This window comes from Stegostoma tigrinum, chromosome 9 (genome assembly GCF_030684315.1).
Source record: "Stegostoma tigrinum isolate sSteTig4 chromosome 9, sSteTig4.hap1, whole genome shotgun sequence".
In the NCBI taxonomy this organism is placed as follows: domain Eukaryota; kingdom Metazoa; phylum Chordata; class Chondrichthyes; order Orectolobiformes; family Stegostomatidae; genus Stegostoma; species Stegostoma tigrinum.
Genome location: NC_081362.1, coordinates 71,346,772 through 71,371,700, shown reverse-complemented (window position 1 = coordinate 71,371,700; position 24,929 = coordinate 71,346,772). Strand labels below are relative to the sequence as shown.

Sequence of the window (24,929 nt, the reverse complement as noted above, 5' to 3'; positions counted from 1 at the left end):
CAGTTTTATTCCAACTCCCACCTCAGAAAACTCTGTTACTTCTGCATATAAATCCAGTTCTTACTCCATTATCCCTTAAACATATAATCACCATCATCTAATTTCATTTGGTCTTGGACGGCCCTGCCCATAACATTCTCTGTAAGGTGCAAGACCACTCAGGATCTGTGTGTGCCAATTGACATGGATTTCTGGTTCCAGAAGTTGTTACTGTAGACCTTGGACATCTGTGCAGCAACAGGAATAATTTAGTGAGTGTAGCCTGTCAGACCCTACTACATGATAATATCCCTACTCTGTGCCCATTTACAGACCGTGTAACTTTTGTCTTTAGACGTATATGCAATTCACTTTTCAGAACCAACATTGAATTTGGCCCCAGCACATTGCAGACTTTTAAAAGCCCTGTGTAAAAGGTCAAGTTGCTGTTGATTTTCCATCACATCTCGTTGACCTTTCCTTTTCTAAGGCCAAACATATAATTTTGCCAATCTATTCACATAACTGATCACCCTCTTCGTTATTCATTCATGGGATGTGGGCAGCACTGGCAACACCTGTATTTATTGCCCATCCCTACTGTTAAGAGTCAGTCTCATTGTGGATCTGGAGTCACGTGCAGGCCAGATGGGGTGAGGAATGGCAGTTTGCTTCCATAAAGGCATCAGTGAATCAGGTGAGAGTTTCCTGACAATCGACAACAGTTTCATTATCGTAATTAGACTGTCAACTCCCTTGGAGGGATTTGAACTCAGCTTCCTAGAACATTACCTGGGTGTCTGGATTAATCGTCTAGTGATACTACCACTAGGCCATTGCCTGCCCACTTAGGCAACAAGTTCCGGATCATTTTAAATTGCCTGCATACAAATGGTTCTTCTTTGCATTTCTGCTGTGACTCTTGCTAAAATCTTTTAAAGCTGTGTATTCTGGCCCTTGTACCATCAGCTAAGTCAGAATAAATTTTCTTACCTAATCTATGCATGTCATAATCTTGTAGATCTTCAGATTTCCCCACAGTCATCTTTTCCTCAATGATAATAAACACAGCCTCTCCAGCTAACCTTATTGCTAAAATCCTTCATCACAGAAACCATTTTAGTGTCCTCTGCATCTTCTTGACACACCTATATCCTTCCTAAAGATGGTGATCAGAGTTGGATGTAATGCTTGACCAAAGCATTATAAATGTTGAACGTAACTTCCCTGATCCTTGTGCTCATTACCTCTGTCTGATTTGCAAGATTCTTTATGCTTTACTAGCTACTTCCTTATAATGTCTTCCCATCTTCAAAAATCAGTTCTCATGAATTCCTGTGTTTCTTGCTCTGTACACTTTGTCAGTTGTGCTGAAATATTCTTCCTGTCCTTTCTGCCAAAATATAACACTTTGGACTTCTCTGTCACTGTCTGCTCGTTCTGTTAGCCTACTATATTCTATTACCAGTAGTTTATCATCTTCAGGGCTAGTCATATCTCCAAGTTTATAACTGATGATATGATTTAGCTATTGAAGTAAAATACATTGAGAAGGCAGTGGCGTTTAAGTGAAGTCCTCCGTTCACAGTGGTCCAGACTCAAGAATAACTGTTTACCATGACGTGCTGTCTTCCACTTTCTGACTTTCAAGCAATTTTTTTTTCATCCAACTGAGTTATTCTCCTGATCTATGAGCTTTCATTTTATGAATCAGCCTTTATTGTAAATTGTCAGCTGTTTTCTTGAAGTCTAAATAGGTAACAGCCACTTTGTTTCCTTCTTCAACCTTCTCTGTTATTTCATCAAAAAGTTAAATTAGCTCAGTTAAACCTGATCTGCCTCTTCGAAATTTTTGAAGACTCCTTAATTAAATCAAAACTTCAAATTCCTGGAATCATTCTTAAGGATATTTTCTGTGCTGTTGCTAGAGTTTTCACATCCCTCAATGTGGTGCTCAAAATTGAATACAACAGTCTTGTTGAGGCTGATTCACTGTTTGATAATTTTATCACAACTGCTTTCTGCTTTTCTTTATAAATCCCATATCTGTATTCCTTCTAACTTTTCCAACTTTTCTTTCCAACTTCAAGGGTTAGTGCAGCTATCCTGCTCAGTGTTTCTGCTCCTGCATTCCCTTCAGAATCTTAGCATTTGTTTTGAATTGTCCCTCATTGTTCTTGCCAAAATGCATTAACTTACACATCTCCACCTTGCAATTTCATTTGCCACATATTTGTGTAGTCCCTGACTCTGTGTTTGTTGTCTTAAAGTCAATCTTTTATTCTCCTCATTTAGTGTCTCCAAGTTTTGAGCTATCTGCAATTTTTAAAATTATGCAGTTGTGCCGCATTTTAATCTTGGAGGCGGGAAAAGGAACACTGACCTTTGTACTGACACCTGGGAAACTCCACTGTGTAACCACCTCCAATCGAGAAAGCAATTATTCACTGTTCGGAATTCACTTGACTTAGACAGTCTTGTATCTGTTCTTCCATTGACTGTTTTGTATGTTTTTTTTCATGGAGTCTGACTTCTGCTGTACAACCTCTTATGTGATATTTTATCAAATGTCCATGGACACTCAATCTGCTCTGTTACCTCATCAATCAGGTTGATTAAACACTTTGTCTCGAACAGATCTATACAAATTATCTTTCAAATAAATCCATACTTGTCCAAGTGACTATCAACATTGTTCAGGATTATTATTTCTAAAAGGTGACTTGCATTGAGGTTAAACTGATAGGTTAGTAGTTGTTGAGTTTACACTTACACCTTGCTCAAAATAGGATGCAACATTTACAATCCTCAAATTCCTCTGGCACATCTTAGTTTGAAGTTTTTGCCTGTGCTTCCATGGTATTCACCTGTGTTTTCATCTGTATGCCTGAACACATCCAGTCTGGCCCTGATTGTTTATGTATTGCCACCTTTTCTCATTGCCTTATTTTTCATTTGTTTGCTCACTATAATGTTTCAGTTACCTCTGCTTCCATTAGACCATACTTTGCCATTTAACAAGATCACGGCTGATCTGATAATTTCTAAATTCACTTTCCTGCCTTTTCTCCAGACTGACCAGAAATGGCAACATCAATCTTAAAGTAAACTCTCTGACAGAGCCTCCATTGCCTTCTCATCCTGAGAGTTTCAAAGTAGCAAAACATCTAAGAGAATAAAGTTCTTATCTCTGAACTAATAGTATCAACTTATTAACTGCCTCCAGTTTTGGACTGACCACCAAGACAAAACATCTTTTCAGAACCATTCAGAATCTTATACACCTCTATTGTGCCACCCCTGTCTCTTGTTAACTCCAGTGGAATCAAGCCCAGCTTGTTCAAATGATGGAACAACGCTCTCATTCCAGTTATCAATCCAATGAACAACATTTGAACCATCTCCAATGCATTTACATGCTTGAACAAGGAGACCAAAACCACACTGTTTTTCAAAATGTGGCCTCACCAACTCTGTGTATAACTGAAGAATAACCTCCTTCCTTTCATAGACAAACAGGAAGCTGGAAGGACGCAGCAAGCCAGGTAGCATCTGGAGGAAAAGAGAAGTCAACATTTTGGATATTACCCTTCTTTGAGGCTGGATGTGGGAGTAGGGGGAGCTGCAAAATAAGGTGGGGGGCATACTGGTAGTGGAATGGTGGTGATAGGTAGACACCAGTAGTAGGTATGACCTCATTGGTTCATGGGAGTGATGAATCCACTTGGATAGGAGGAGCCAATGGACTTTCAGAAAACATTTGACAACATTCCACATAAGCAATTAATGTGCAAGAGTACAGCGCATAGGAATTGGTGGGGTGGGGGGAGAGCGGCGAAGTGTATTGAGATAGATAGGAAACTGGTTGGCAGAGGGGAAACAAAGAGTTGTGCTCCTGAGATGCTGCTTGGCCTGCTGTGTTCATCCAGCTTCACACTTTGTTATTTTGGATTCTCCAGCATCTGCAGTTCCCATTATCACCAGTAGGAATTAATGGGTCCTTTTCAAATTGGCAGGCAGTAATCAGTGATGTGCTGGGGCCCCAGTTATTCACAATATATCTTAATGATTTAGATGAGGGAACAAAATGTAACATCTCAGAATTTGAAGATATTACCCAGTTGGGTGGGAGGGTGAACTGTGACGAGAATGCAGAGATCTTCTAGCATGATCTGGACAGGTTGGGTGAATGGGCAAATTAACGGCAGATGCAGTATAATTTGGATAAATGTAAAATTATTCACTACGGAAGGAAAAACAAGAAGGTAGGTTACTACACAAAAGGCTATAAATTGGGAGGAGGAAGTGTGCAGCGGGACCTGGGTATCCTTGTGCACCAGTCGCTGAAGGTAAGCAGGCAGTAAAAAAGACAAATGGTATGTTGGCCTTCATCATGAAAGGTTTCTTGAATACGAACAAGGTTGTGTTGTCACAATTGTACAGGGCCTTGGTGAGACGACACCTGGAATATTTTGTGCAATTTCTGAGGAAGGATGCTCTTGCTCTCGAGGGAGCGCAGCAAATGTTTACCAGGCTGATTCATGGATCGCAGGTCTGACGTAGAAGGAGTGATTGACTTGGTTAGGATTCTTTTTGCTAGAGGGACCCGGGTTGGATTCCATCCATCCTCGGACGCCTGTCTGTGTGGAGTTTGCACGTTCTCACCGTGTCTGCATGGGTTTCCTCCGGCTGGTCTGGTTTCCTCCGACTGTCCAAAAGATGTGCAGGCTAGGTGGATTGGCCATGCTAAATTTCCCTGTAGTGTTTGGGGATGGGTAGATTAGATGGGTTGTAGCGGGGTGGGTTTGGGCGGGTGCTTTGAGAATCTGTTTGGACCTTTTGGGCCAAAGGGCCTGTTTCCACACTGTAGGGAATCTATGATCTATGAACACCTTATCTTCCGCCTAAGCATGCTACAGCCCAGAGGACTTAACAATGAGTTCTCTAATTCCAAATAACCTTCCCACCCATCCCTGGCTCCTTTTCCAATCCCACCTCCTGCCTCCCATTCCACCGACTGCCCTCTCCTCCCTTCCAGCTACCAACCAGATTCATCCCTCCCATCACTGACCAAGCCATACCTACTATCGGATCCATCCATCACTACCGTTCTGCTGCTCTCCCCACCGTTGCTCTTTATTTGAAGATACCCCGACCCCCCCCACATCCAGTCATGAAGAACAGTAATACCCGAAACGTTGACTTCTCCTTTCCCTAGAAGCTGCCTGGCTTCCTGTGTTCTTCCAGCTTCTGGTTTATCTACCTTGGGTTCTAGCATATGCTGTCTTCTGTCTCCTTTCTTTTATATTCAGTTCCTCTTGGATAAAATGATGTCACCCATTTGCCACCTTAATTCCCTTCTGCATTTGCATACTAATGATTTGGAAATCTAGTACCAGAGCACTGAAATCCACGTACACTTGAAATTCTGCAGTTATTCTTCATTTGATTAGTAACTCTGCTGTTTTGTTCTACCTGATAAAGTGAATGACTTCACATTTTCCTGGATTATACACCAACTACCAAATTTTTGCCTACGCATTTATCCTGCCAGTCTACTTAAGACACATTTCTGCAAATTGTTTTCTGCAGACTATCAGCCAACTTTTTATCCGTGCTAATATGTTACTCTTAAACCATGAGGTTTTGCTTTCTGTAAAATGGCATCTTTATCAAATGCCTATAGGAAATCTAAGTGTAATTACATTCCAAGCCAATCTTAATTAACAGTGCTAGCCCTCCACCTTTACCCAGTATCCTGTTTTTCTTGAGCGCAGTGTATGTTGCAATCCAAGGGTTCAGTCTGTCATTGTGGAGCAGGTCTCTGTAATGTCTTCCAAATCCTATTCACTTCAGCATGAACTCAGTTAGTATACTTTGTTACTAATCGTATGCAGTTTGAGATTTATTTCTATTTTCTTCCCTTGTCCTCAGTATTTGATACATCATGTCCTTCCATGTTTGATCCCTTGACCCTACTATGTAGTTTAAGGCCCTCTCTACTTTTGTAGCTATGTGATTAACAGCACTTGCTTAGCAAGGAACTGGAACTCACTTCTCCTGCACCAGCTTTTGAGCTACATGTTTGTCTTGTTAATTTTATACACTGTTTGCTAAATCAAATGCTAATCAGATTATGATCCAGAGATTATCAACCTTTAAGGCTCTACTTTGTAATTTAGTGCCTAGTTCCTCTTTGTAGAACCTTTTTCCCTGTTTCTGCCGATGTTGGTACTGACATGGATCATCACCACAGAACCCTCCTGTCTTTCCCACCCCTCCACAAAAAAAATTGCATTGCAAGTCCCTATTCAGACCTGAATAGATGCTTGACGCTCTGGCACGAGGAAGGCATTTGAATTCTCGCTCTTTGCTGCAGAGATTGGTATCAATCTTCCACACTTTCTGTCACCTACTACTCGTTCTCTGATGCTCCCCTCACTTGAATAACTTTCTGTACTGCAACACCATGGTCAATTTGCACATCCACACCGGCGAAGAGAACCTCAAACCTATTAGACAATTGCAGAGGCTTACTCCTGCCCTTTGAACCTCTTAAACTGCCTCACTCACAGTTACACCCTCCTGTCGCCGACTATTGATAAAATCAGAAGACCCAATTGTGATTGCCTTTTTGTACAAGGAATCCAGTAACCTTCCCTTCCTACTGTGTGCTGCAGTGTTTGTAGTTTGGCTTCCAGTTTGTGAACTCTGAGTTGAAGATGCTTAAACTTCAAACACTTAATAATACTTTGCCCTGGATGAAATGGCATCCAGAAGCACACTCGGGCTGCAGTGTTGACCCATCACCTGAACTAACATCATGTAGTTTTCACAGCACTGAAAAAGGTCTTTTGGCACATTGTTCTGTGCCAGTCATCAAGTATGTATATTATCATTACATTTTGTACCATATGGCCCACAGCCTTTACGCAATGGCATTTCAAGTGCTCTCCTAAATACGACTTAAATGTCTTGAGGATTCTTGTGTGTCTGTCCTGTTTTAGGTAGAGAGTTTCAGACATCCAGCACCATCTAGGTGAAAATATTTTTCCTACAATTCCCTGTAAACCTTCTACCCCCTATTGTAAACTCTGTCCCTTGTAAACTTGATCCTCGACTAACGGCAAGTGTTTCTCCCTATCCATGTCCCGCATAACTTTTTGTACACCTCAACCAGGTTCTTCTTAAGCCTTCCCTAAGGGAAACAATCCCAGGCTATCTAGTCCACTTCACCAACACCTTCCACCCCAACCTTCAGTTCACCTGGGCCATCTCCAGCACATCCCTCACCTTCCTGGACCTCTCAGTCTCCATCTCAGGCAACCAGCTTGTAACTGATGTCCATTTCAAGCCCACCGACTCCCACAGCTACCTGGAATACACCTCCTCCCACCCACCCTCCTGCAAAAATTCCATCCCCTATTCCCAATTCCTCCACCTCCGCCGCATCTGCTCCCACGATAAGACATTCCACTCCCGCACATCCCAGATGTCCAAGTTCTTCAAGGACCGCAACTTTCCCCCCACAGTGATCGAGAACGCCCTTGACCGCGTCTCCCGTATTTCCCGCAACACATCCCTCACACCCCGCCCCCGCCACAACCGCCCAAAGAGGATCCCCCTCGTTCTCACACACCACCCCACCAACCTCCGGATACAACGCATTATCCTCCGACACTTCTGCCATTTACAATCCGACCCCACCACCCAAGACACTTTTCCATCCCCTCCCCTGTCAGCTTTCTGGAGAGACCACTCTTTCCGTGACTCCCTTGTTCGCTCCACACTGCCCTCCAACCCCACCACACCCGGCACCTTCCCCTGCAACCGCAGGAAATGCAACACTTGTCCCCACACCTCCTCCCTCACCCCCATCCCAGGCCCCAAGATGACATTCCACATTGGCAGATGTGCAGGTGAACCTCTGCTTAATGTGGTATACTGCATCCACTGTACCCGGTGCGGCTTCCTCTACGTTGGGGAAACCAAGCGGAGGCTTGGAGACCGCTTTGCAGAACACCTCCGCTCAGTCCGCAACAAACAACTGCACCTCCCAGTCGCAAACCATTTCCACTCCCCCTCCCATTCTCTAGATGACATGTCCATCATGGGCCTCCTGCAGTGCCACAATGATGCCACCCGAAGGTTGCAGGAACAGCAACTCATATTCCGCCTGGGAACCCTGCAGCCATATGGTATCAATGTGGACTTCACCAGTTTCAAAATCTCCCCTTCTCCTACTGCATCCCTAAACCAGCCCAGTTCGTCCCCTGCCCCCACTGCACCACACAACCAGCCCAGCTCTTCCCCCCCCCCACCCACTGCATCCCAAAACCAGTCCAACCTGTCTCTGCCTCCCTAACCGGTTCTTCCTCTCACCCATCCCTTCCTCCCACCCCAAGCCGCACCCCCAGCTACCTACTAACCTCATCCCACCTCCTTGACCTGTCCGTCTTCCCTGGACTGACCTATCCCCTCCCTACCTCCCCACCTACACTCTCTCCACCTATCTTCTTTACTCTCCATCTTCGGTCCGCCTCCCCCTCTCTCCCTATTTATTCCAGTTCCCTCTCCCCATCCCCCTCTCTGATGAAGGGTCTAGGCCCGAAACGTCAGCTTTTGTGCTCCTGAGATGCTGCTTGGCCTGCTGTGTTCATCCAGCCTCACATTTTATTATCTATCTAGTCCCTGTTCAGAATTGAATTGTTCATCTCTAGTGTAGCTACGTCATTCCTGAAGTGTGATGACCTGATCTGCATATTATCATTTCCAATTGTGGCCTCATGAACATTGCATAAAGTTGCATCAGAACTTGGTGTGCCCTTCTTTTCAATGCCGTGACTAATAGAAGCAAGTATCCCATATATTGCCTTAACTATCTTATTTACTTGGGTTCTACTGCCTTCAAGGATCCATTGACACGTGCACCAACATCCTTCTGATCTTCTGTACTTCCTATGTCCTACCATTCAATGTATGTTTTCTTGCCTTGTTAGTCCTCCCAAAATGCATAACCACACACTTTTCAAGATTAAATTCCTTTGGCCACTGTTCAACATATCTGACCAGGCTGTGTTCATTATCCTGTAGTATAAAGCTTTCCTCCTTGCCATTTACCAATTTTTTTTGTCTGTTGTTTTGACTGGTAGGTTAATGGTCTAGGTATGAACGCAGGAGGTATAATGTACACTACTATAACAGCAAGGGGCCCTAGCATAATGTTAGAGCCTTTTATAAAGAAATTAACAGCAGAGTTCTTAGACATCCACAACAAAGTCAGCAGGGGTTCGTGAATGGCAGATTGTGCACACAAATTTACAAGAAATCTTTGAGGGAGTCACAAGCAGGATAAATAAAGAGGAAGCAGTGGATGTAATATATTTGGATTTTCAGAAAACAAAAGAAATGCCTTTCATGATAAGGTGCCCATACATCAGGCTACCCAGATAAGATAAGAACTCATGGTGTGGGAGGTAGTATGGACAGAAAATTTTCTAACTAATAGGAGGCAGAGAGTTGAAAAAAGAGGGGCATTTTGAGATTTCACTCTATAACCAGTGTGCCAAAGAAATCCATTCTGGGGCCATAATTACTTATTATACTCACTTAACTTTTCTGCACCATTATGCAGGCTCCTTGTGTCATTTGCAATATTTGCATTCCAGCTTCTCTGCAAACCTGGCTTTCGTACATTCACTTTCTTATTCCAGGTCATTAATAAAGAGGAGGGTTTGGCAGTTCCCATCCATGAAACGCAAAAAAAAACACATCCAAAGTTCATTGGGTTGTAGGGAAGACAAATGGAATGTTTGCCTTTATTTCAAAGGGACTGGAGTATGAAAGTAGGAAGTTTTTGCTTAACCTTTATAAGACTCTGTTCAGTCCATAGCTGCAATACTTTGAACAGTTTTGGTCTCTTTTTATCTAAGAAAAGATATACTGACATTAGAGGTAGTCTGGAGAAGGTTCACTGGGCTGATAGCAGATGTGGAGGGACTGTCTTGGGAGGAGTTGAGTAGGTTGAATCTGTATTTATTGGAATTTAGAATGACAAGTGACCTTTTTGAAGTACACAATATTCTTAGCTTGACAGGGCATACATGGAGAGGTTTCCCTTGTGGGACAGTCTAGAACTGGATGGTGAAATCTCAAAATAAGACGTTTTTTTGTTTAAAAATTAAGGCAGAATTTCTTCTCTGAGAAGGTTGTGAATCTGTGGCATTTTTTACTGTAATGGGGTGTCAAGTCTGTGTCATTAAGTATGTTCAAGGCTATGGTCAACAGATTTTTAATCACTGAGAGAATCAAAATTTATTGGAAAAAGACGAGAAGGTGGAATTGAAGATGATCATATCAGCTGTGATCTCATTGAATGTTGTAACAGACTCTGGTTTGAATGGCCTTTATAACTGTTCCTATGTCTCATGGTCTTATGGAGTCCTAGAGCCTTACAGCACGGAAACAGACCCTTCAATCCAAACAATCCATAATGAACATAATCCCTAATTAAACGAGTCCCACCTGCCTGCTCCTAGCCCATATCTGTATTCGTTCAAACTTTTCCTATTTATGTACTTAAATCTAAGTGTCTTTTAAAAGTTGTAATTGTGACGACATCATTCTAGTCTTTAAGCCATGCATTGTAATCCTTTTCATCCTCTGTCAATTTGCAAATGGTTCGCATAAGAATCCAGAGATTGTTACCTTGTTGAAATTCTGCTTGACTTGTCATATTCCAACAGCAGAGCCTTTGTCCAAATTGGACCTATGTCATTGGTAGTGATGTGAACCATGACCACTGGATCATTCCCTTCCTACTGCCAAGTTCTTCAAAGTTTTTGGAAGATTTTCAGCTTGGGCTGTGGATGAGGTTGTAGACTTGTTCGCCAAGCTGGTGTTTTTGATTGCAGACATTTCATCACCCTGCTAAGTAACACCATTGGTGCATCTCTAGTGAAGCACCAGTCTTCTGTCCTGCTTGTTATTTGTATGCCTCAGTTTGCTGGGGTGGTTGGCATCACTTCTAGTTCTGTTCTTCAGTGCTTTGTATATCGGGTCTGGTTCAATGTGTTTGTTGATGGAGATCCGGTTAGAATGCCAGGCCTCCAGGAATTCCCTGGCATGTCCTGTTTGGCTTGTGATATTACGGATATGTTGTCCCAGTCGAATTTGTCTCTTTTTTTTGTCAGTGTGTACTGAGACCAGTGAGATATGGTCGTGTCTCTTGATAACTAGTTGGTTATTCGTGTATTCCTTATTGTCAGCTTTCTTCCAGTTTGGCCTATGTAAAGTTTCCACAGTCCTTGCTTGGTATTTTTGTGTATTACATTAGTTTTATTGGTTGTGGGTATGGGATCCTTTGCATTTGTCGGTAAGGTGGTTGTTGGTTTGTAGATTGCTCTGATACCTCGGGGTCTGAGTAGTCTTGTGGCCATGTCTGATATGTCCCTAATGTATAGTAGGGTGGCTAGTGTGTCAGGCTATGTTGTAGTTTATTGCGGAGGTAATAGCAAATTGTGCTTTTTGGGTATCTATTCCTTTTAAAAACTCTGTGTAAGTGCTCAGGTTCTGCTTTCTACAATTCTGGGTTGCTGCAGTGTGTTTTGGCTCATTTGAATAATGTCCCGATGCAGGCCTGTTTATGGGTGTTGGAGTGGTTGCTGGACTAATAAAATATCTGGTCCGTATAGGTGGTATTTCTGCATATGCTGGTCTGGAGTTCCCTGCTAATCTTATGTTCCACCATTTTGTTTAGGAAGGGTAACGTGAGGATATTCTGGTGAGGAAATTGCTTGTGTCGGTGGGTTTCTTCTGGTCATGTGCGTTTGATAATCACGAAGGTGTCATCTACGCAGTGGAGCCAGAGTTTGGGTTGGTTAGTGTCCATTCTAGTCTTTGCAAGACCGCCTCTGCTATCAGTCCTGATATTGGGGATTCCATTGGTGTTCCGTTGATTTGTTTGAATGTATGGTCGTTGAAGGTGAAGTGGGTTGTGAAGCACAGATTCAGCAGTATCAGGGTGCTGTCCTTGATGCTGTTGGTGTCATGGAATGTCTGTCTTCCTGATTCGTCCAGCAGTGTGGCAGTTGTGCCTTTGGCTAGGTCAACGTTTATGGGTATTATGTTATGGATCAACAAATACATTGAACTGGACTTGATATACAGACCACTGAAAAGCCAAACCGGAAGTGATGCCAATCACCCCAGCAAACTGAGGCACATAAAAAGCCAGTGGGACAGAACACCAGTGCTTCACCAGAGGCGCTCTGATGATGTTGCTTAGCAATGTGATTGAAACGTCTGCAATCAAACACACCGGCTTGGCGAGCAAGTCTGCATCCTGAACTACAAGCTAAGCTTGTGATCAGAGATAATGGGAACTGCAGATGCTGGAGAATCCAAGATAACAAAATGTGGAGCTGGATGAACACAGCAGGCAAAGCAGCATCTTAGGAGCACAAAAGCTGATGTTTCGGAAAGGTCTAGGCCCGAAACGTCGGCTTTTGTGCTCCTAAAATGCTGCTTGGCCTGCTGTGTTCATCCAGCCCCACACTTTGTTATCTTACAAGCTAAGCTCCAACTGAGAGCTGGACATTGGCCCTGGGTAAACAATATGACATCTGAAATCACATTCTTCGCTGCAGAGAATAACATTAATCATTTGATGATATTGTCCCTTATTATTGTTGCCCACTTCTTACAAGATCACTCTTCCAGATAGCTTCTTTACTGCAGTGCCATGGTCACTTAACACATCAACTCTGAACTCTCATCCAAATTTGTTGAGAGAACTCAAACCAGTTGGACAGCTGCCAACTCTGGGTGACCTGTGCTGCAGCCCTGTGGATCCCTAACATGCCTTATTTATTGTCACGCCCTCACTTCCCTGACCACTGACCAAATCAGAAGACCCTTGCCCTAATGGGTATGACCATCTCCTGGAATGAAGTGTCCACTTAACTTTCCCCTCCTTGACAGTGCTGCATTTTTCTGCAGCTCAGCCTCCATCTCAATAGCTCTGAGCTGTAGTTCCTGAACCTGCGAACATTTGCTGTGGATGTACTTGCTGTAGTTCGTTTCAATATCAAGAAGCTCCCATGTTCTGCAATTGCAACATGTCACCTGCCCTGCCACCTAATTTTTAATTAATCATTATTTATTAATAATTGGTATAGCCTACAATTCCCGGTAAGTGTTGGCACTACCAGTAAATGTTATAATTTTGATAAAACAATGCAGTGCTCTCAGTACTGGTTTAAAATTTGCAGTTTTGAGCAATGCCACTTCCTGCTCCTTTGACTGTCCAAAATTGGAAGTCACATGCTGGAGACTGAGGAAATAATAAATAAGGACTTCATTCTGGCCTCGCAGTGAACTCCCCAGTCAGTGTATTTTATTGGTAATCCTTACTTGATGCTCTTTTCTCCCAATCACTGACTTTGAACCTAAAGTCCACATATATTCACGAGGCCTCTGTCTCACTAAGGCAAAGTTTCCCTCATGTTGAACATGCACCCTTCTATTGTTTTCTAATTTACCGCCTTATTACTTTTGTGAAGGGTATTTCTTGGAAAAATTGAATTCTAATAGAATAAGTTCTAACTTGTGATTTTTTTTCTAATTAGTGGGTATGTAATGCAAGTATGTGAAGAATCTTAGAAATCTTAGAATTCGTGTCTTAAAAAAATGTTAATTAATGATAATAATTAATAAGTTTTACCCTGACTTAAGTTCTAGAAAATTCTAACTGCTGGACTAATGTAACATTTGAATTGTGAAGAAACCAGAAAGCATGGATTGTCACAAGTTTGCGTTTTCATGAACAATATCAAATCAATAAAGGTTTAAATTCTGAAATTGACTCTGCCCAGCATGTTTATTTGGAGGCTTCTGTCTGTGATACAGGCCTTCATGAGACTAATTCATAAAGATCTCGCCTGAACAATAATTACTTGGAGTTATTAATATTGTTATCACTGCCTTTGCTCCTGTTCAAACACGAACTTCTTGTTCTTGCTTTAAAGTCCGTCCCTGGCTTTACTACTCCCAGTTTTAGTCATTTCTTCAGCCTCTGCTGTCTAGGATATCTGGACTTGTATATTCTGGCCTCTGCTTTGATCATACCCAGTTTTATTATTTGACCAATGGTGGCCTTGCTTTCAGTTGCCTAGCCTTAAGCCCTGGAATTTGTGCCCTACACATCTCCATGTCTAAGATAATAAAATGTGAGGCTGGATGAACACAGCAGGCCAAGCAGCATCTCAGGAGCACAAAAGCTGACGTTTCGGGCCTAGACCCTTCATCAGAGAGGGGGATGGGGAGAGGGAGCTGGAATAAATAGGGAGAGAGGGGGAGGCGGACCGAAGATGGAGAGTAAAGAAGATAGGTGGAGAGAGTATAGGTGGGGAGGTAGGGAGGGGATAGGTCAGTCCAGGGAAGACGGACAGGTCAAGGAGGTGGGATGAGGTTAGTAGGTAGCTGGGGGTGCGGCTTGGGGTGGGAGGAAGGGATGGGTGAGAGGAAGAACCAGTTAGGGAGGCAGAGACAGGTTGGACTGGTTTTGGGATGCAGTGGGTGGGGGGAAAGAGCTGGGCTGGTTGTGTGGTGCAGTGGGGGGAGGGGACGAACTAGGCTCCCATTCTCTAGATGACATGTCCATCATGGGCCTCCTGCACTGCCACAATGATGCCACCCGAAGGTTGCAGGAACAGCAACCCATATTCCGCTTGGGAACCCTGCAGCCATATGGTATCAATGTGGACTTCACCAGTTTCAAAATCTCCCCTTCCCCAACTGCATCCCTAAACCAGCCTAGTTCGTCCCCTCCCCCCACTGCACCACACAACCAGCCCAGCTCTTCCCCCCCACCCACTGCATCCCAAAACCAGTCCAACCTATCTCTGCCTCCCTAACCGGTTCTCCCTCTCACCCATCCCTTCCTCCCACACCAAGCCGCACCCCCAGCTACCTACTAACCTTATCCCACCTCCTTGACCTGTCCGTCTTCCCTGGACTGACCTATCCCCTCCCTACTTCCCCACCCATACTCTCTCCACCTATCTTCTTTACTCTCCATCTTCGGTCCGCCTCCCCCTCTGTCCCTATTTATTCCAGCTCCCTCTCCCCATCCCCCTCTCTGATGAAGGGTCTAGGCCCGAAACGTCAGCTTTTGTGCTCCTGAGATGCTGCTTGGCCTGCTGTGTTCATCCAGCCTCACATTTTATTATCTTGGAATTCTCCAGCATCTGCAGTTCCCATTATCTCCATGTCTACCTTGCTTTCCTCCTTTTCACATACTACTTAAGATCTGTCTTTTTAATCAAGCATTTGACCATATCATCTAACCTAACACATCCTTGGATGGCTTGGTGACATTTTTTAAATGTTCCCAGATTTTTTTTATGTTAAAGAAGCAAATTGTTTTTAATATTATGTTGTCATCTTTGCAAAATCAGTTTTGCTTCTAACAAGCAACTTCAAGAAACAGAAAATGAAAAGCCAGAAATTAAAAATGAAAAAAAAAAGCAAAATATTTCAGACGCTGGAATTTTGAAGTAAGAATGGAATATTCTGGAAACATTAAGCTAGTCAGGCAGTAGTATCCATTCCTGCAGAAACAGGAAGGAAAGTTAATGTTTTCAGTTAATGACCTTTGTCATTATTGGTAAGGTTTTGTCTGTGGTGACACGGGTATGTATATTACTGGTATTTCAAACACTTTATGTAATTTGAATGAATCAATGTAAATAACAGTGAACGAGAAATTTTGCAGCCCATTGTTTAATTATCCAATTGTTCTGTAGATTCTACATAGAAAATGTCACTTGACGCAACTGATCAGTGCCATTGTTTATCTAGCACACAAGTCTTACATTCTAATTAATCTATCCCACACTATCAGCATTTTCCTTTTCCTTCTCCCTTCTGTTGACATCAAGCCTCCCTTTCTGTCAGTACTACCTCAACCAGTTCAGTGGCTGAGAATTTCACATTCTCAAACTTTTGTAGGAAGAAATTTCTTCCAAATACTCCTTTGACTTATTAATGGATTTTTAAAATAAATGTTTGCTGAATTAGATCTGCCTGTGTCTCAAAATTTGCCCTGTATTTGCTATTTGCCCATCCTCTGGGACTATTCTTTTTTTCTGTTGAATTTTATATATGGATGTTTGTGCTGCTACGGTCTTGTTCCTAGTTTCTTTGAGCATCAGCAAGTCAAACGACTCAGTCTGTGGATTTGCATTTCGTTTTAAATATGCACTGTATTTTTTCCCTTCTATCTCGACTGTTGTCAATCCACTTGGTCTCCCCAATGAAAACTGAGGCAAAATACCTACTTTTTATCTTTGCCAGTTTAGTAGTATCCTTTCATTGTTTCTCTTGCTCATCCTTTAGTGGCCCTGTCCCTATCTATCATCTCATTTTTGTCAGAAGTGTATAAATACTTGATGACTTCTTTCAGTAACAGGGTGTTTAACATTCATCTAATTTTCATCTGGCTTAATTTATTGTTTATGTACTTTTTTTATTTTAAGGCTTTTTCTTTAGATTAAATTTTATCTTTGTCTCTCCTCAGCTCTGTCCCTTTTAAATATTAGAGACAACAAAGTGTGGAGCTGGATGAACACAGCCGGCCAAGCAGCATCTTAGGAGCACAAAAGCTGACGTTTTGGGCCTAGACCCTTCATCAGAAATGAGGGAGGGGGAGAGGGTTCTGAAATAAATAGGGAGAGAGGGGAGGTGGACCTAAGATGAATAGAGGAGAAGATAGGCGGAGAGGAGAGTATAGGTGGGGAGGTAGGGCGGGGATAGGTCAGTCCGGGGAGGACGGGGGTCAAGGGGGCAGGATGAGTTAGTAGGTAGGAAATGGAGGTGCGGCTTGAGTTGGAAGGAGGGGATAGATGAGAGGAAGAACAGGTTAGGGAGGCAGGGACGAACTGGGCTGGTTTTGGGATGCGGCGGGGGAAGGGAGATTTTGAAGCTTGTGACGTCCACATTGATACCATTGGGCTGCAGGGTTCCCAAGCGGAATATGAGTTGCTGTTCCTGCAACCTACGAGTGGCATCATTATGGCACTGCAGGAGGCCCAGGATGGACATGTCGTCTAAGGAATGGGAGGGGGAGTTAAAATGGTTTGTGACTGGGAGGTGCAGTTGTTTATTGCAAACTGAGCATAGGTGTTCTGCAAAGTGGTCCCCAGGCCTCCGCTTGGTTTCCCCAATGTAGAGGAGGCCACAATGGGTACAGCGGATGCAGTATACCTCATTAGTAGATGTGCGAGTGAACCTCTGCTTGATGTGGAACGTCATCTTGGGGCTTGGGATGTGGGTGAGGGAGGAGGTGTGGGGGCAAGTGTAGCACTTCCTGCGGTTGCAGGGGAAAGTGCTGGGTGTGGTAGGGTTGGAGGGGAGTGTGGAGCGGACAAGGGAGTCGCAGAGAGAGTGGTTTCTCTGGAAGGCAGACAAGGGTGGGGATGGAAAAATGTCTTTAGTGGTGGGGTCGGATTGTAGATGGCGGACGTGTTGGAGGATGATCCGTTGTATCCAGAGGTTGGTGGGGTGGTATATGAGGACTAGGGGAATTCTATTTCGGCAGTTATTGCAGGGGGTGGTGTGAGAGATGAGTTGCGACAAATGCAGGAGACACGATCGAGGGCATTCTTGACCACTGTGAGGGGGGAAGTTGCGGTCCTTGAAGAACGAGGACATCTGGGATGTACGGGAGTGGACTGCCTCATCCTGAGAGCAGATGCGGCGGAGGCGAAGGAATTGGGAATAGGGGATTGAATTTTTGCAGGAAGGTGGGTGGAAGGATGCGTATTCTAGGTAGCTGTGGGAGTTGTTGGGCTCGAAATGGACATCGGCTCCTAAGATGGTGCTTCGCCTGCTGCGTTCATCCAGCTCCACACTTTGTTAGCTCGGATTCTCCAGCATCTGCAGTTCCCATTATCTCTGATCACCCTTTTAAATATTGTTTGCTGTTCACCTAGCTTTTCTCCAATTTCTTTTTCTTCAGTTTATTTATATCCTCATTTCTTCATCGAATGTTGTTCTGTTATATATTTCTTAGGTTTACCTGTATATTTTTAATTATTACCAAAAACCTTTATGATTTTGTGATCATTATTCCTTCTTCTGTGCTTGTTTCACTTGTCAGCTGTGATCCATTTCTTATTCCTGAGTGTAGCAAAAGAGACACTATTCCTGTCCTCCTTGGGTTCATTGTATGTTGGGCCACTCACCACTTTGGTGAATATTGTAAAAATTAATCACATTTCAGGCTTACTCTTGGCAGATTACTTTACTTGAGTGTTTTATTTTGATTATTCCATAGATTTGCCTGCAAAATTGTTCTTACTATTTGGTCTGTACTGTATCCTTAACATGAGTCTTACCTTGGTTTCCTTTATTTCCTCAATGTATTCTTTTGCAGTCTATTTGTTAATTATGCCCTTAGCTTGACAAAAATGTGTTAGAAAAGACCAGAAGACAGGAGAAACAAAGGAAAACATAGAGTATGCTTTGCAAGTGGAATGATGTTAAAAGACAAAGTTAAAGTCATTTTATTTGAATGCATGCAGCATTTTCAACAAGATAGATTATCTTTAGGTGCCACACAGATAATTGGATATGATCTCATTGCCATAGTGGAAATATGCTTGCATGGTGACCATGACCAGGAGCTGAATTTTCAAGAAATTTGATGCTTATGAATAATAAACAAGAAAGAAAAGGAGGTGGAGTTGTACTGACAATAAGGAATGGGATCAGTGTATGCGTAATGGACAATGTGTGGAATATGTTTAAGTGAAACTGAGAAATGATAGGGGGACAGCAGATGTGGGTTAGTGTTATTTACAGGCAACCAAATTGTAATAGTATCGTGGGGCATGACATTAATGAGGAGATGAGAGAAGCTTGTAGCATGAACAACACCGTTATCGTGGATGATTTCAATCTGTATATAGACTGGGTAGACTGAAGCTGTGGAGGATGATTTTCTGGAGCAGTGTGCTGAGGAACTTACTGGAGGACATGCTATTTGAATTTGAATATTATATAATAAAATGGGCTAATTAACAACCTTGTAATGGACAACCAGAGATCTGTGATCACAATCTAGTAAACTTTTACATTATATTTGAAAGTGAAGTAGTTCAGTCTGATCAAGGGTGTTAAAATTGAAAAAACAAAATTATGAAGGCATGAAGCATCAGTTGACTGAGGGAGACTGGGGAAAATACTTTAAAAGGCATGACTGTACTGAGTCTGTAATTATAACAAAGCAACTGTACATTCCCTCAAGGTACATAAACTCAAAAATGGTTGGTCAACTGTGGCTAACTGAGTTCAGGATTATATAAAAGGAAAAGGAAAAGGACTACAAAGTTGCCAGCAGTAGCAGTAATTCTGAGAATTGGGAAGTTTTTAAGAATACTGCAAAGGAGGGCCAAGAAAGATCAGGAAAGGGAGAACGGAATATGAATGCAATCTACTAAAATGAAAAAAAGACTGTCAGAACTTCTATAGGTATATAAAAAGGAAACGTTTGGCTAAAATGACTGTGGGGCAGGCAGTGTCAGGAAAATTTTTATTAGGGAACTGAGAAACAACAGAGAAGCTAAATGATTACTTTGTTTTTGTTTCCATTGAAGAAGATATCCGAAATCTCCCAGAACTAGAGATCCAAGTGGCTAGGGAGAGGAGTTGAAGAAAATTGGCGTGAATAAGATTATGCTGGAGATTGTAGTAGGGCGAAAAGCTGATGAAGCCTCAAGACCTGATGTCCTTCATCCCAGAACTTTGAAGGAGGTACCAATAGGCGTCTTCGCTGCATTGATTATCTTCTAAACTTCTGCAGATACTGGAAAGGCTCCTGTGCTTTGGAAGGTAGCAAATGTCACCGCAATTTAAGAAGGAAATGAGAGATTAAAACAGGTAACACCGACTAATGGTCTTTTATCAGTCATCAGGAAAGGGCTAGAATTTATTATGAAGGATGATATAGACACCTGATTGATGATCTGATTGGCAAAGTCAGTATGAATTTGTGGATGGGAAATAGTGTTTGACAAAATTCATCAAATATTTTTTTGAAGATCTTACTTTCAAATTTGATGAAATAGAATTTATGGATGTGGACTTAGATTTTCAGAATCTTCTGATGAAATTCCCCACAGGAAACTGGTTAGAAAAATTAGACAACAAAGTGTCGAGCTGGATGAACACAGCAGGCCAAGCAGCATCTTAGGAGCTCAGAAGCTGATGTTTCGGATGAAGTGTTGAGGCCGGAAACATCAGCTTTTGTGCTCCTAAGATGCTGCTTGGCCTGCTGTGTTCATCCAGCTCTACGCTTAGTTATCTCGGATCCTCCAGCATCTGCAGTTCCTATTATCTCTAGAAAAATTGGACACATGGGTTTGGAGGGCATATACTGGTATGGGTCAAAGATGGGCTAACAGACACAAACCAGTAGAAATAAATGGGTCATTCTTGCATTGGCAGGCTGTGGCCAGCACAGCAAAGACCAGTACGTGGGGCCCCAGCTGTTCAAAATATAACTCAGTGGTTTTGAGGTGGGGACCAAATTAAATACTTGCAAATTTACTGATGATACAAAGGTTAGTAGGAATGTTTGTTTTGAAGATGATGTAAGATGGCTGGACAGCAATGGATGTAAATGGATTTGGACAGAATTAGTGAATGGGCTAGAACATGACAGATGGAATAGCATGTGGCAAAATATGAGATATCAACTTTGATAGCAGAAGTAAATATGTAGAATGTAACTTAAATGGTAAGAGGTTCGAAAGTATAGATGCACTCAGGGACTTGGGTGCCCATGTTGACAAATTGCACAAGTCTAATATGCAGATACAGCAAGGTGTTAGGAAGGCTTATGGAATGTTAGCCTTATTGTGAGAGGTTTTGAGTACAGGAGTACTCGAGTTTTGCTTCTGTTGTATATGATCTTGGAAATCAACACCTTGAGGACTGTATACAGTTTAGGTCTGCTTATCTAGGGGAAAGAAGTAATTGCTGTTGAGTCAGTGCAACAGAAGTTCACCAAGCTTTTTTTCCTGGGATGTTGGGACTGTCCTACTAAGAGAGACTGAGCAAATTGGGTTTGTGTTCTCTTGAGTTTCATAGAAGGAAAGATGATCTTATCAAAACCTACAAATTTCTTAAAGGGATAGACAGGAAAGCTACAGGTAAAATGTGTCCTGTGCTCATTAACTCTAGACTTTTAATTTTAAGGGGCATCCTGCTTAATTCCCGTGTAAGAAATTATTTTATTTAAAAGGGTTTTGAACTATTGGAATTCTCTATTACAGAGCTGGGTTTGCTAGATTTCTGACTACCAGTGGCATACAGGGTTATGGATACAGGCAGGGTAACATTGTTTGATCACCCCTGATCATATGGAATTGCAGGGAACGCTCCTTAGGTTGAATGGTGATTGCCCTGATGTTATTTTTGAATAGTTAGGGTTAGTTCCTTTGTTCCTCCAACCAACTGTGCAGAGTTCAATATCTGCCGATGTTATCCTGCCTTTTGTTCTCAGTTTTAATTACTGCATTCAGTTTCCCTACTTAGTTTGCTGGTGCTCTTTAAATTCCTATTTTGCAAATTACTATGCCTTTATTCTTTCATTTACATGTTTAAAATAAAGCTGATGAACATTTGTAGAACTTAGTTAAGAGGATGAATCTGTATTTCGTATCTAATTTGTAATCCAGTATTACAGCTGTAAACGTGTTGGATTATTGGAAATCTAAGATGCAGAGGCAAGTAAATCTGTATTGCAATTAAAGTAATAATGGAAAATACTTATCTGGTATTTTTTGAAGCGCGTATAACTTCTGATGTTCAGTTCTTTTTTAAAAAATGGTGTATGTATGCAGTGTTTGCTTCTTTTTGAGGTTAAGGGAAGTATTAGAATTGAGAATTAGATTTTATTGTCATTTGTATTCAAGTACAGAATATGAATATAGTGAACAGTGTACAGAGTGTCTCCATTTCCGTCATCATCGTAGGTACAAAGGTACTTCAGTACAAAATTTTAGGTACCGTGTTAAATATTGCAATCCTTATTAGTACAAAAATAAAGAAATTAAGTGAAAAGTTCAGCAGTCTTTGCTCAGTGCTTAGCCATGCTGGACTTGCACTCTCTATGAGAGCTCAATCTCTTTCAGTTTGGTCTGCTCTGTGTGAACACTTTTGACTGCCTGTACTAGCTGCTGCCACAGATGCCAGGCAACCTCTGTCAGTGCTGCATTGAGCTCACTGTTCCAATGTTGGGCTCAATCTCCAGTGTTGAAGTTCCGCAGCAGGCCTCAGCCGTTGCCATGCTCCAGACCTGATGAAGCTGCAATGCCATTGCTGCCACCGCCTCCTCAACTGAACTTTCTTTGGAAGGTAAGAAAGTAGGGAAAAACAAACCAAAAAAGAGGAAAACGAGTAAAGAAGAGGGGAAAGAAGAAAAACATGGACAGCATGGATGAGCCTGTTGAGCTGCCTCCATCTTAGGCATGAAATGGACAAAAAAATTGAAACTTTTGTGAAATGCTTTGTAATTTAGGAAGCAAATCACTTGGATACAATACACTCAATTCGTGTGTTTGAAACACAGTTGGTTTGACGTAAAAACATGTACCTAAGACATTTTGGAGCCTAATTTGCTGAGTTACATGCATCTTGTATTTCTATTTTAAGAAAATATGCACAATTTCAAATTATAACGTATGCTCTGCAAGCTTCGCCAAAAAATTGAAATCTTTCTTGAGAGTACGAAAAGAGGAGAACTTCGAAAATCTTAGTGCACATTTGATATGGCAGTGATGCTGCACAGTTCTAATACTGCACGTTTTTTGCCTTACGGTGGCATTGACGCGGATGACCAACGTATATATACTCATTTTGCTCTTCTGATGAATGGTTCTTTTAAATGGGCTTTTGCTGCAACCGGCTCATCAGTGAACGTTATGTTACATGATACACGGTATAAAGAAGAAAGCCAAATTAGGTATTCCACGAAGTGGAATTCGGGAGATTGCCAGTGAGAATATCGTGCTCGAGATTTTACTGTTGATAGTCTCAGAAGCGTCTTCCCCGTTCATGGAAGTAGCTTTCACGAAATTTTGGTGTTTAGTGACATTTCCTTTTGAATTGAACTGTGTGATATATTTGGGGCGTGATATTTTTATCCCAAAGCCCCCGACGGCGGTCAGATGTGCTCTTGACTTGCAGTGGGGAACAGGACGGTTAGAAATGGAAAGGTCGAGGGCATGTCTTAGACGAGTTGGGGATACTTAGTTCATATCTTATGACAGTGTAACTGACTGACTGATTTTGCAACTTATTGTGAAGTCGTGTTTTGAAAAAAGTGTTTGACTTTGTTACTTGTCGGGCGCTAGGACCGCGGTGAAATGGCAGCGACCGAGCGGGAAATGACGACCTAGGCCCTGCTTAAAGCCTGGGCCTTACCTGCGCCTTAACCAGTCGCTAAGGGTCGAGCGCGTTACTTCAACGCTGAAGAAACAGTGGACGAGTGTCTCACCGATTTTTCACGCGGTTCGTTTGCACTGTGTTGTCTTATTTGTTTTTGTTAATCTTGGGACTTTGAACACAAATCGTGTTAGGAGCCAGAATTATACATTGAAAAAATCCCGAAACGGGTGGTTAGTTCGTGTTTAGTGGGGAGTGGTAAGGAAAGAGATCACATATAAAATAAATGTCAAAAATATGAATCTGGAGACAACCAAAGGAAGTAGGGGGTGAGATGGCAGGCTAGATGAGAAACTGGACTGATGAAGAAAATAAAATCATGGGGTGGGGGTTGGTGTTGATCAAAGTAAAGTACTTCATGTGTTTTATTTTCAGTTTCAAATAAGCAGGTTGTTAACTTGTTTATGTCAGAATAAATCCAAGCGGTCAGTAGTGCCCTCGCTAGTTACTTACAGTGCCCTAATAATTCGCAAGAGAGAGTTCTTAAAGTAGTAAGTTACCTGAACAAATAGTGGATACTTATGGCAGTTGCATCAAGCAAATTGTTTTCATTTGCAGTTTTTAAATTAGTTCTTATTATTTCTGTTTAAATGGCTTTGAAAATTGTGTTTGTAAACCAATAGGATAGAGTTGCTTAGCTGATAAAATTTATTCAGAATGAAAGCATTGTACAAATCATGAATTTTCAAGTTGGGGACGCCCGCAAAAGTAGGACTTGCAATAGAACATGAGAATATGGGAATTAAGAACAAGAGTAGGCCATTTGGCTTATCACAGTGACTGATATGATTACTCAATATTTCCATCTAACCATAGCCTTTCATGCCTTTTAGTTATCAAGTATCAATCTGTTGCTGCAAAAGTATGGATTTGAAAGCATACCACTGGATTGGAGTAACATTATGCATGTAGATGTGATGGCTGGGTGGAAATTCAGTGTATTGTTCCTCACTTCTGTGCTCTCAGTGAAAGCATCATCAAGCAGTCACTGCATCTTTAATTTATCTTAGGTATGGGTGTCAACTTGTTTTGCCCCTGTTGATTGTCCAGATGTTTTGCTGACTTGCTGCAGTTCATCACTGATTTGCTGTTCCTCTTGTGGTTAGAAGAAGGAACTGTTGGATAAGACTTGAAGTTTTACATCCATGCGATGCCCCTTTTAGAGCCTTTGTACCACTTGTAAAATTATTTTGCACATTGTAAATTCCTCAACAGCATGCAAAATAAATACCTAGCTTTTTTTTTTGAGGTGTAAATTGTCTGGAATATGTCTCACAAGGAAAACTTACTAAACGTTGTGTTGTGGAAAAGTACCCTGGGAATTTATTAGCTTCACTTGAACATGCAGATCGATCTTAGATTTAACATGTGAGTCAGTCTTGTTCATGCTGCATTATATTATTAACCTAAACTACTTGAAGTTCTCAAGCAGGGCATGA

The 24,929-nt window shown here is 42.1% G+C and overlaps 1 protein-coding gene across 7 annotated transcripts in view; it reads left to right on the top strand.

The window, feature by feature from the left end:
• ppm1ba (protein phosphatase, Mg2+/Mn2+ dependent, 1Ba) overlaps nt 1-24,929 on the top strand; it is a 158,463-nt gene that overhangs the window by 50,851 nt on the left and 82,683 nt on the right. For 2 of the 7 annotated variants that reach the window (XM_048535871.2, XM_048535872.1), the window contains exon 2: nt 19,638-19,920. The exons of 4 other annotated variants lie outside the window; for them this stretch is intronic. The gene's annotated coding sequence lies outside the window, so the exon portion shown is untranslated. Of the gene's footprint in view, nt 1-19,637; nt 19,921-23,235; nt 23,557-24,929 lie in introns of those variants that run through there. One more of the 7 variants, XM_048535873.2, reaches the window with a different exon arrangement.